Raw genomic sequence first — 10,246 nt, forward strand, 5'->3', positions numbered from 1 at the left:
TGATTAGATATGTTGTACAAAAACAAGATTTCAGCTTTACTATTGTTTTCATATATTCAAGGTATGTTATCCCATAATAATTGTCATGTTTGCTAGAATCACGGCGCTCCAAAATCGATTTCATTAGAAAGGGTATGTTTTCTTAAGATACGATATGTGAAAGAAAATCAATTTCATTTGTTGATAATTGAAATTGCTTCCATTCTATTACATCGATTGAAAAGGGGAGGGGGGGGTCTACAATAAGAGTTTTATCTGGGCGAGGCATGACGCTCATAAACGATTTAGCAACAGAATTAAACGGCGAAAACATCGTAGTAAACATGATGTTGTAGAATAATCACCCTCTTACAGAATCCTAGCATCTCGAGAGCGAGAACCGCGATATAAAGTTATAAAAGAAAGGTTTAGCAAAACATTACCTGGTGGGACTGAATTCCCACTTCTCAACATGGCTTCCGCTCTGAATCCCGGAACATGTCTCTAAAATCGGGGATAAAAGACGGGGAATCTCGTTTGAAACCTATGCTAGCAAACTGATCGTACACATATCGATAATATATATCATCCACTATGCAATGAAAATATTTTTTAAAAACCTTCTAGCCATATTAAATCATAGTGGTATTCTACAGTGATAGCAAGACCATACATGTGTGTCTTGTTCTCAATGTTATGTTCTTAACTTCAAAGTCGTTATAAGAATATGCAGCACTTTGATAATCTATGGATTGATAGCGGTGTAAGTGATGAAATTGCACAAGTGTATTTGTCTAAATACAGACTACAGAAAACATTGATAAACCCATAATTTCATCAGTAGTACATGTATGTATACGTTTTGGTACACGCTAGTTGAATAGACTCGCATAGAGAATTACTCCTTGGTATCGGGTCCGTCCTTGTTGATTTATAGCTTCAATACCACCCTAGCTCTATTTAATTTGACTGGCAGTGTAATTGATTTGTTAAATAAAATCATTACCGTGCACATACAATTCTTAATAATGTCATATTGTTTGTGAAAAAATATGAAAATATTTTAGAATCAGGCATCGACCTGGTACATTTTTGCGGGAATACTTCATATAAACTGAACGAAGGAAGAGGCGATTAATATATTTGAAGATTTCCAGAGAATAATTGGTATTGGTACCTGCTACAAATTCTGTCCGGACTGTTACTGTTTTGTCTTTTGCAGTAAGCTTTGGATATTTGACATGTACCGATAAGTGATCCTCTCATGCAGATGCCCTGGGTATCATGAATGAAAATAGCGACCTTTGATCTTGAACTTGTATGTTCATACAACTTTTGAAGCTTTTATGAGTAAATTCTGCAAGCCGATGTGTCGTGTTCCTAGTTTGTGACCTTGAAATTCCGTAGATATCGAGTTAAGCATAATACCTATGCATGTATATTTTGTTTTACTATACTTCAAAGTTTCAGAATTAAAGTTATCAGACGGTGCTGTATATACCCCCATCACCACCCCTTGTTGGACATCGTGGGGGGGGGGGTCGACTCTGGGGCCCTTGAGGCCTTTGGTATATAATTTAGGAAGGGAAAATTGATTATTGTATCAATGAGACTGAAAAATCATAATCAACAAAATCGATAGTATTGCATTAGTAAACTGGTATGCACATTTACAAAGCATTTATATTTCATAACTGGGGGGGGGGGGGGGGGGGGCAACCAGTAATGAATCAATGAAATCAATTACAACTCTGAAAAAAAAAATCAGTTTTAGTAGACAAATTTGAGAACAAACCAACTTTTGAGGCCAACAATTTGGGCGGGAGCCAATTCGGAGATCAAAATTGGGGTCAGGTCAGGCGAGGGCAGGTTTTAAAGCATGCCAAGGAAACAAACTACGAAACGAAAATAAAGTTTATAGTTCGGTTCATTTATCGAATTGATGAACACTTGATCAGTTTTACAAATTATGTTTCGTTTTCAAGTTCATATGCCCAAAGTGATAACGCGTGATATCAAAACGTGAAAGTGAATTAAAGGAAAACAATAATGCGATTTCACATTATAACACTTAGTGTAAGATATATATCACCTGGCCATATTTGAGTCATCATTTATTTTTTCAACAATGTATTTCATTGAAAAATCAAAGTTTTGTAAAAACTTATTGTGAGGTGAATTTATTCCCTAAAAAATATGCTAGAGTTCCTCATTGACAATATCTTCGTAGTCTTTGGTGATCTGGTCTTCCAACAGTCTGTTGGAATTCCCAAGGGCACGAATTGTGCTCCTTTGTGAGCTAACCTGTTTTTATATTCATATGAAGCAGAATTTATTCAGAAACTTCTACGTGAGAAGAAAAGATATCTTGCTGTTGCCTTCAATTCGACATTTAGATATATCGACGGCGTTTTGTCTATTAACAATAATAACTTTCATTCATATGTCGATTCGATATATCCCTGTGAGCTCGAAATAAAAGACACCAGAGAGCCGTCCACTTCTGCTTCATACTTAGATATTTTATTGAAAGTAGACATTAACGACAAACTGACAACTCAACTGTATGACAAACGGGATGATTTCAGCTTCTCCATCGTCAACTTCCCGTATCTACATGTATGTAGCAATATTTCATTATCACCTGCATATGGTGTTTATATCTCTCAACTGATTCGATACGCAAGAGCTTACTCTGCGTATAGTCAGTTTTCAAATCGAGATAAGCTACTGACAAACAAGTTGATGGTATAGGTGTTTCAACAATATCGATTGAAGTCAACATTTCTCAAATTCTATGGTCGTTATAACGGCCTAGTTCGTCAATACAACCTATCATTAGGTCATATGCTGTCTGACGTGTTTCATACCGATTGTTAGGCCGTTCTTGGCACACTGATTTTGACTACGGATAACTCCATTTACCTGATCAGGATATATGGCTCAGAGCGGGTGTGACCGATCGACAGGGGATGCTTACTCCTCCTTGACACCTGATCCCAGCTCTAGTGTGTCCAGGGGTATGTGTTTGCCCAACTATCTATATTGTATTGCTTACGAACAATTCTGTATTTCTTTAAAACATTATATCCGTAAAATGGAGCTCATAATGAACGCTGCAATAAGTTTTATTTCATGATGACTCACTTATGGCCAGGTACTATAAACGATCATGAAAGCAATATAGCTGATTTTCATCACGAACGCACACACACACACACACACACACACACACACACACACATATATATATACATATATATATATATATATACATACACACACACACACACACAGAGAGAGAGAGAGAGAGAGAGAGAGAGAGAGAGAGAGAGAGAGAGAGAACTGAGTTTCCACAAAACCAGATACATGTACTTAAAAGTGTCAGATCCATAGTCAGATATCAAAAAACTAATATAAAGCACTGAAATGACTAAATCCACGAAGACTTATATCAAATATTTGGGATAACATGTTCCTTTCTCATGATCAGGAAAATTTGAAACATTTCATACTAGTAAAGATGTTCCTCAAGAAAATGTTAACTGTTGTGAAGGAGAAATTTTTAAACCTAATAAAACGTCATATGCAAGAAATGGTGTAAATCAAATGTGAATTCTAAAATATTCTAAAGAATTTTAATAAATCTGAAATCAGTAACTCTTCTCAAATCTATTACAGAGAAAGCTAAAAAAAAAAACCCCATTACATGTACTGTTAAAAGCGTTTATTTTGCCATAATCCTGTTTTCGCTTTCTTTGCGAGTACTTGTGAATCACAAACAATTAAATAACTCAGTGAGATCGGATGTAGTACTAATTATTTAAAACGGTGGCCAGGCGTTGTCACTCGGTACACGTACCTGTAAAATGTTGAGTAATAACACACGTAACAGTAATTTCTGTTCTGTACAAATTTGAAACCTATCACTTAATTTGTAACTTTATAATTTGACTTGGAGAATCGCAAATACAGAACTACGCAAATAATAAATAACATTGTTTTGAAGTATTTTTGCAAAAGTTGTGATACGCAAAAAATAGTTTTACGTTATATTACATTATGCTTTCCACAGAAAAAAAACCTTACTTGATTTGTAGTACACTCTGAGCTGATACATTCACAGAATTGATCTTGTCAGGTTCATTGAAACACATTGCCTTTTACATGCATTAATATTCCCATGTACAACGCCATTCTCTTCTTGGTTCTGTTAATTGCTTTTTGTCATGTAGGACCTGGCTGCATCAGATCAGTGACCCGTTTCACATACAAACTGGTCCAACGGTTAGCAGCGTACATTCTAGTGGGTGTAGTTGCTCTTAAATCCCACTAAGCCAGTGTTTTACACATACTTATCTCAACTCTAGTAGCGATGTTAATTCCAATTCGCTGATCTTTCTCCCATTTCTCTTCATCTGGTTTGATCCTCGAGCGAAGATACAAACATGTATCAGAAACAGGTGTCACAAAAAGACCATTAGCATTCTCTGTTTTATCGTTTGAAAGGTATTAGTATTGTCTACTTGGGACTCATTCCAAACTCCGTTTTCTTCCATCACCAATTCGTCATCAGATATATTAACATAACAGTTTATTTTGAGATCCAGGTTTGGACACCACAACGCACTTGAATTCCTTTCAAATTCTAAACCCCAAAATATTTTTGATTACAGTATATGTATCCTCACCAAGACTTCTTTAGATTGAATTTGAGTTAATAAAATTTCATCAACTGAATCCATTTCCCTTCTTCCAGGAAATGAATTGAGAACTTGTACAAAATCCTTTTTATAGAATATATCACTGTTGAATAGATGAATGGTTTCGTGCAACAGACCATGTCTGCAATCTGACTGTGTTCAAAGGGTTCTCGTTGTAATTTCAGCATGTGAATAGTTGAATGGTTTTGATCAGTTGTGGTCTAAATTAAGGAATCTTTTAGAAATAAGATAAAAAGGTGAAGATAACGAACAGTGGTCAATCTTATAACTCCTTTAAAAATTACAAAATTCGCAGTAAGGCAAACATACCAGAGGTGGGATCATATGCCTAGGAGGACGAAGCATTCCATAGGGACCAAGCCCCAGTGAAGTTTTCTCTGAATTATTCAACACCATCTCATTAATTATCCATTAGTTATATGAAGTGTATAATATATTGGTACCAGATACTTCATTCGGCTGAAGAACATGTATGTTTCATCACATGGGATTTTATACTAGGCTACTAGTTAAACACACACACACTGTATGTTATATTATATTATATTATATTATATCATATTAGTGCTAGGTGTATTTATGTTTATATGTAGTTTTTGTTGTTTTGTAATTATTCTCTGTTAATGTTGGCCACATTATGTAATACATTTTATTTGTCCTGTAGAAGGGACAGGTCGTCCCGAATATTTGACAATCTAAAGAGAGAGAGAGAGAGAGAGAGAGAGAGAGAGAGAGAGAGAGAGAGAGAGGATTGTATTACTTGATATATGCAATGGCTTCCATTCAATTACAACGAAAGAAGGGAAAGGGACTGCCATGCAATATTTATCTGGGCGAATCATGGAGCTCATAAATGTTTCAGCAACGACGTTTAAATGGCGATAACATTGTAGAAAACTTAGTTACGTTTGTAGAATAAAGTTTAAGAAAAGCAACGACATCAGCTAGTGTGACTTAAGTCCCATTTTTTCTTCCGCTCTGACCCTCCCTATGCATGTCACTTAAAATGATGAAGTTAATGTCAGGGGAATCTCGGATAAAATATATGTTAGCAAAACAGTATTGTACATATTTTGATAAACTATAGCATCCATTATGCTCTGAAAATTCAAATAACGTAAGACCATCTTAAATCATTGTGGTATTATACATTGACACCACGGAATCGTCCACTTCTGCTTCATACGTGCAATATATTATATCATCTCTGAAACTGATCAATAGAAGATCAATAAAATAAAACGATTTTGGGTTGCCGAATTTGATGTCAAGCCATAATGTGGGTTGGGGCCACATCAGAAACCAAAATTGGGGTCAGGCCATACCGGGTTTTATAGCATGCCCAGAAAACGAACTATAAAACGAGAATAAAACTGAAAATGCGTGATACCAAGAAAAAGGAAAATCGAATTTAACGGAAAGAGTAAAGTAATTTCGAATTACAACATCTAGTATAAGAGGTAACGGCCAATGAAGATCAAAGTGATCGAAGTATTGTAATTAACATACATATTTGGTACATGTCTCTGGATTTTTTTAAATCGTCCTGAAGGAGCAATTTTCTTCAAGGTCATATGCGACGTTTTTTGGTGTTTTATTTTACTTTTTTTCTAAAAGCTATTTTTAATCTCCTCGATGTGAAGAGTTCTACAAGCTTTGTGGGCCAGTCCTTTGGATGAATAAGATCAGATAATAGCGCACTAATGGGAATAACTTCAACCCCACCTCGATTCATGACCTCATACATCATGTAGAACATGATCTAGTCCTTTGACTACAGCTGAAGATACAATAAACACACTGGGAAACTCTAATTCGCGCAGGCAGCTTTATTTCCGTTTTAAATATATTCTTTATTCGATCCCAATAAGATATATCAAAATATAGGGTTAATGGTGGGTGTAACCGGTCGACAGAGGATGCTTACTCCTAGGCACTTGATCCCAGATCTCTGATATGTCAAGGGGCCCGTGTTTGTCCTACTAGATTTGGTTTTGAGTGAATAAATAATTCATACAAGAATACAGCAAACGGTACATAATACGCCCATGAAATGCTTACTTAGGGTGATTTTCGTCAGCCATAATTTGTAGAACTTTTCTTCAGGTAGTATCATCCATCATCAGGCTGTGATATACTTTCTTTGCATTGTATGAATAAAGGGACGCATGCGAGGTGATATGAACTGTGGCAGGAGGTACATGTAGATAGCAAACCAACAGTTCTGTGTGTAAAACATTCCCCAAATTCGAAAGTTCAACAACCTGTTAATATAAAAAATATAAAAGAAAATTGAAATCTGTTGAGAATCAAAATTCTTGCAATGTGCATCTTCAAGTTATTCACAAATACTCAAGTTTCTAAATTGTGAGGAGATATAAGGATAAACCATGTCCATTATCTAATATACTATTTCCCCAAAATGAACTAGGTTCCATAACCTGAATTTTTTTTAAAAATTGAAGAAAATCAAAATACTTGCCACATGCATATCTTCCATACCTATACAAATACTCCGTAAAATAAGAAGGTCCTCAATTGAAAACTGTAGAAGGAAAAATAAAAGACAAATTATGTACTCCTATGCAATATTTCCTCAAAACTGACTAAGTTCAACAACCTTTAATTTTCTCAAAAATTGAGGGAAATCAAAATCCTCGCCACATGAACATATTTAATACCCATATAAACACACTGTTAAAATAAGAATGTTCTCACTTGAAACATGTGGAAGGAGTTCATTGAATAAATCATGTATTCTCTTTATAATATTTTCTCAAAACGGACCAATTTCAGCAACTTGTAATTTTCTCAACAATTGGAGAAAATCAAACTCCTTGCCACATGCACAATTCAGTATCCATACAAACACTTTGTACAACAAGATGGTCCTCACTTAAAAATATTGAGGAGTTCGCCGGACAAACTATGTACCCTCCATGTAACAATAATTTTCGAATAAAGGGGCAAAACTCCTACAAGAGAGGTCGAAATGAATTAAAATTGCAACAGGATCTAGCGTGATTCACAAAGAAGGTACATAGAAAATTTCAGCTTGATATGCGACAGATGAATGAAATTAGGAACCGAAAACCCCGAACGGACGGACAGACATCGCTGTAGCATAATACATGTACGTCCCATCTAAAGACGGGCGTATAAAAATTAAACTCACTGTAAAAACACAGGGACATAAATGATAATTTACAGTAAATATATCTTACCATAAAACACAGGAACATAATTCCAAAGTAAAAATACTCACCATAAACATCTAGGGACATACTTCAGAGGTTTAAAACACTCATCGTTAGCACATAAGAACATTATGCAGAGTACAAAACAAAACATCGAAAACACATAGAAACGAAACGCAAAGCAAATAAAAATTGCACGTCATATACAGTAAATAAAGAACTGCTCACCGTAACAACATAGTTCACATTAAAAAAAAACTCTTCCCGTAAACATGCGGGGGCATCATTCGGAGTGAAAGACTCACCCTGAACACATAGTCACATAATTTAGAGGAGAAAAAGAAAAAGAAACTCTTACCAAAACACAAAGGAACCTAATTCAGAGATCTCAAAAGGTTGTTTGGTTCTGCTATTCAAGACGAAGGTGGTCATTTCAATATTCAATTGTTTCTGAAAAATTTAAGATTGGATCTTAATTTGCTGAAAGCGATAAAATAAACATCATACAGAACACAATCGAATTATCCCAAACTCCTTCAAAACAACATGTAACATAATTTTTCGTTAAAGACGCAAATTATGTAATCTAGACATACTGATTAAATTTTAACAGGTTGTTTTGCTTAATTATCTTAGTATGATTGTGATAAATTTTCATGTGACTGGAAAAACATGTGATCCCGTGAAATATCCTTGAAATTGTAATTAAATAAAAATACCATTCCACTGTCAGAAGCAAAGTCAACAGTTAAATGTTTTTTTTAAATCAGTGGATTGTCGCTAAGATTGAAAGCTTTTTAAATTTTATTTTACTTTGCTGTTTATACATCGGATACGTTAAGGCATATCAAATTTATTCAATCAATGAAACACACACAAATATTTTAAATTTTATTAAATATCCTTTGATGTTTAGACTTATCATCAAATTATTGAAATATTCCTAAACGAATTAAAGGCAGGATAAATTCAAGAAATGAATATCCATTGATTCAATTCAATCAAACAGGGGTCAAATTTCTTATTGAAATTGATCATATTTAATAGAAGTTGACCCTTTCCTTAATTGATTTAGAGATAGGGTAATAATATGAGGATATTGATAAATATTTGAGAATATTGAGTTTAGAAATATTCTATGTTTTGTAATACTTCAACATATTTTGACTAATTAGATCCATCCTCAAGTAATTGTACATAACGATAAGTAATTAAAGACTAATTGTGTTCACTTAAAGATATCTTCAAGTATATGATTTCAAGTTGGTTCAATTAATTAGTATCAAATGAATTAGACATGTCCAATTCCATTGCAGATATGTTCAAATTAGAGGAAAATTAAAGATGGTTTTATTCAATTTAAAAGCAGATGTAAATGAACTAAACCTTCAAATCTTTTTGGATATGTTACAAAATGAAAACATCTATATATTTAAGTTAATTACCTCTGCGTGTCTTGAATTCAATTAGAGATAGGTCAAACTATTAGACCTGAGGGGAAATGGGGGTTTGTGCCTGCATCCAAAAAATACCCTTCAAAAAGGAAAGAGAGTAGCAAAAGGAATATATTAATCAAAAGCAAAGTATATGTTACGTTATGGAGTAAGAATCAGGATTGGAACTCCCAACTGGCAGTGACAATATTAATATAAACGAGATATAAAAGAAAAAAATATTTTTGTATTCATAATTCATGACACATTATGCATGCAGTGCAATTGAGATGGTTGTTGGCATCCAAAAGTATGACAAAAACTTTAAATGTTACTGTGATTGAAAATAGTGATTGAAAATCATTAAAATGATATGATACAAATTATAATTACACGTGTACTATTTACCAAAGAAATGAAACGATATTGGTGAGCAGGTTTAAGGGATGATTTTAATAAAAGATCACGAGATCTGCAGAAATGTTTGACTTTAACAATGGCAGTTCCCAAGATGTGCATTTTGATTTATGTGTTGAGCTATTATAAGTTGAGAACAGAAAACATTGGTGTAAGCACAAATTCATGGACCATAAAGGTTTACGGAAATGTAAGAAATTCAAAAGTTTAATATTAAAGTGACTTCTTTCGAGGGAAAGAGGTGAAAGGCGCTCAAAAATTAAAACGAGAAGGCTGGTAAATTTTAGAGGAGTTTCGATCAAATTCTAAAGTGAAAAGAATAATTAATTATTTGAAGTAACTTATCATTGCTGGCGCCGTTGGACTATTAGCTATTTTTAAGATTTTAACTTAATTCTTAATACAGAAGTCAACAACAGGCTAGACACAGTGCATGCTTGCCCGATCGACCAATGAAAAGTTGAAGATAACAAACAGTGTGTTATACATGTAACTT

The 10,246-nt window shown here is 34.2% G+C and overlaps 1 long non-coding RNA gene across 1 annotated transcript; it reads right to left on the reverse strand.

Moving 5' to 3' along the window:
• Positions 1-3,693: 3,693 nt before the first annotated feature.
• Positions 3,694-7,047, reverse strand: LOC130047972 (uncharacterized). The gene is made up of 2 exons (XR_008796800.1): positions 6,765-7,047; positions 3,694-4,903 (listed from the first exon to the last, which is right to left on the reverse strand). It is a non-coding gene; the product is annotated as an uncharacterized LOC130047972 (long non-coding RNA).
• Between the last annotated feature and the right edge of the window lie 3,199 nt (positions 7,048-10,246).

This window comes from Ostrea edulis, chromosome 1, assembly GCF_947568905.1.
Source record: "Ostrea edulis chromosome 1, xbOstEdul1.1, whole genome shotgun sequence".
NCBI lineage: Eukaryota > Metazoa > Mollusca > Bivalvia > Ostreida > Ostreidae > Ostrea > Ostrea edulis.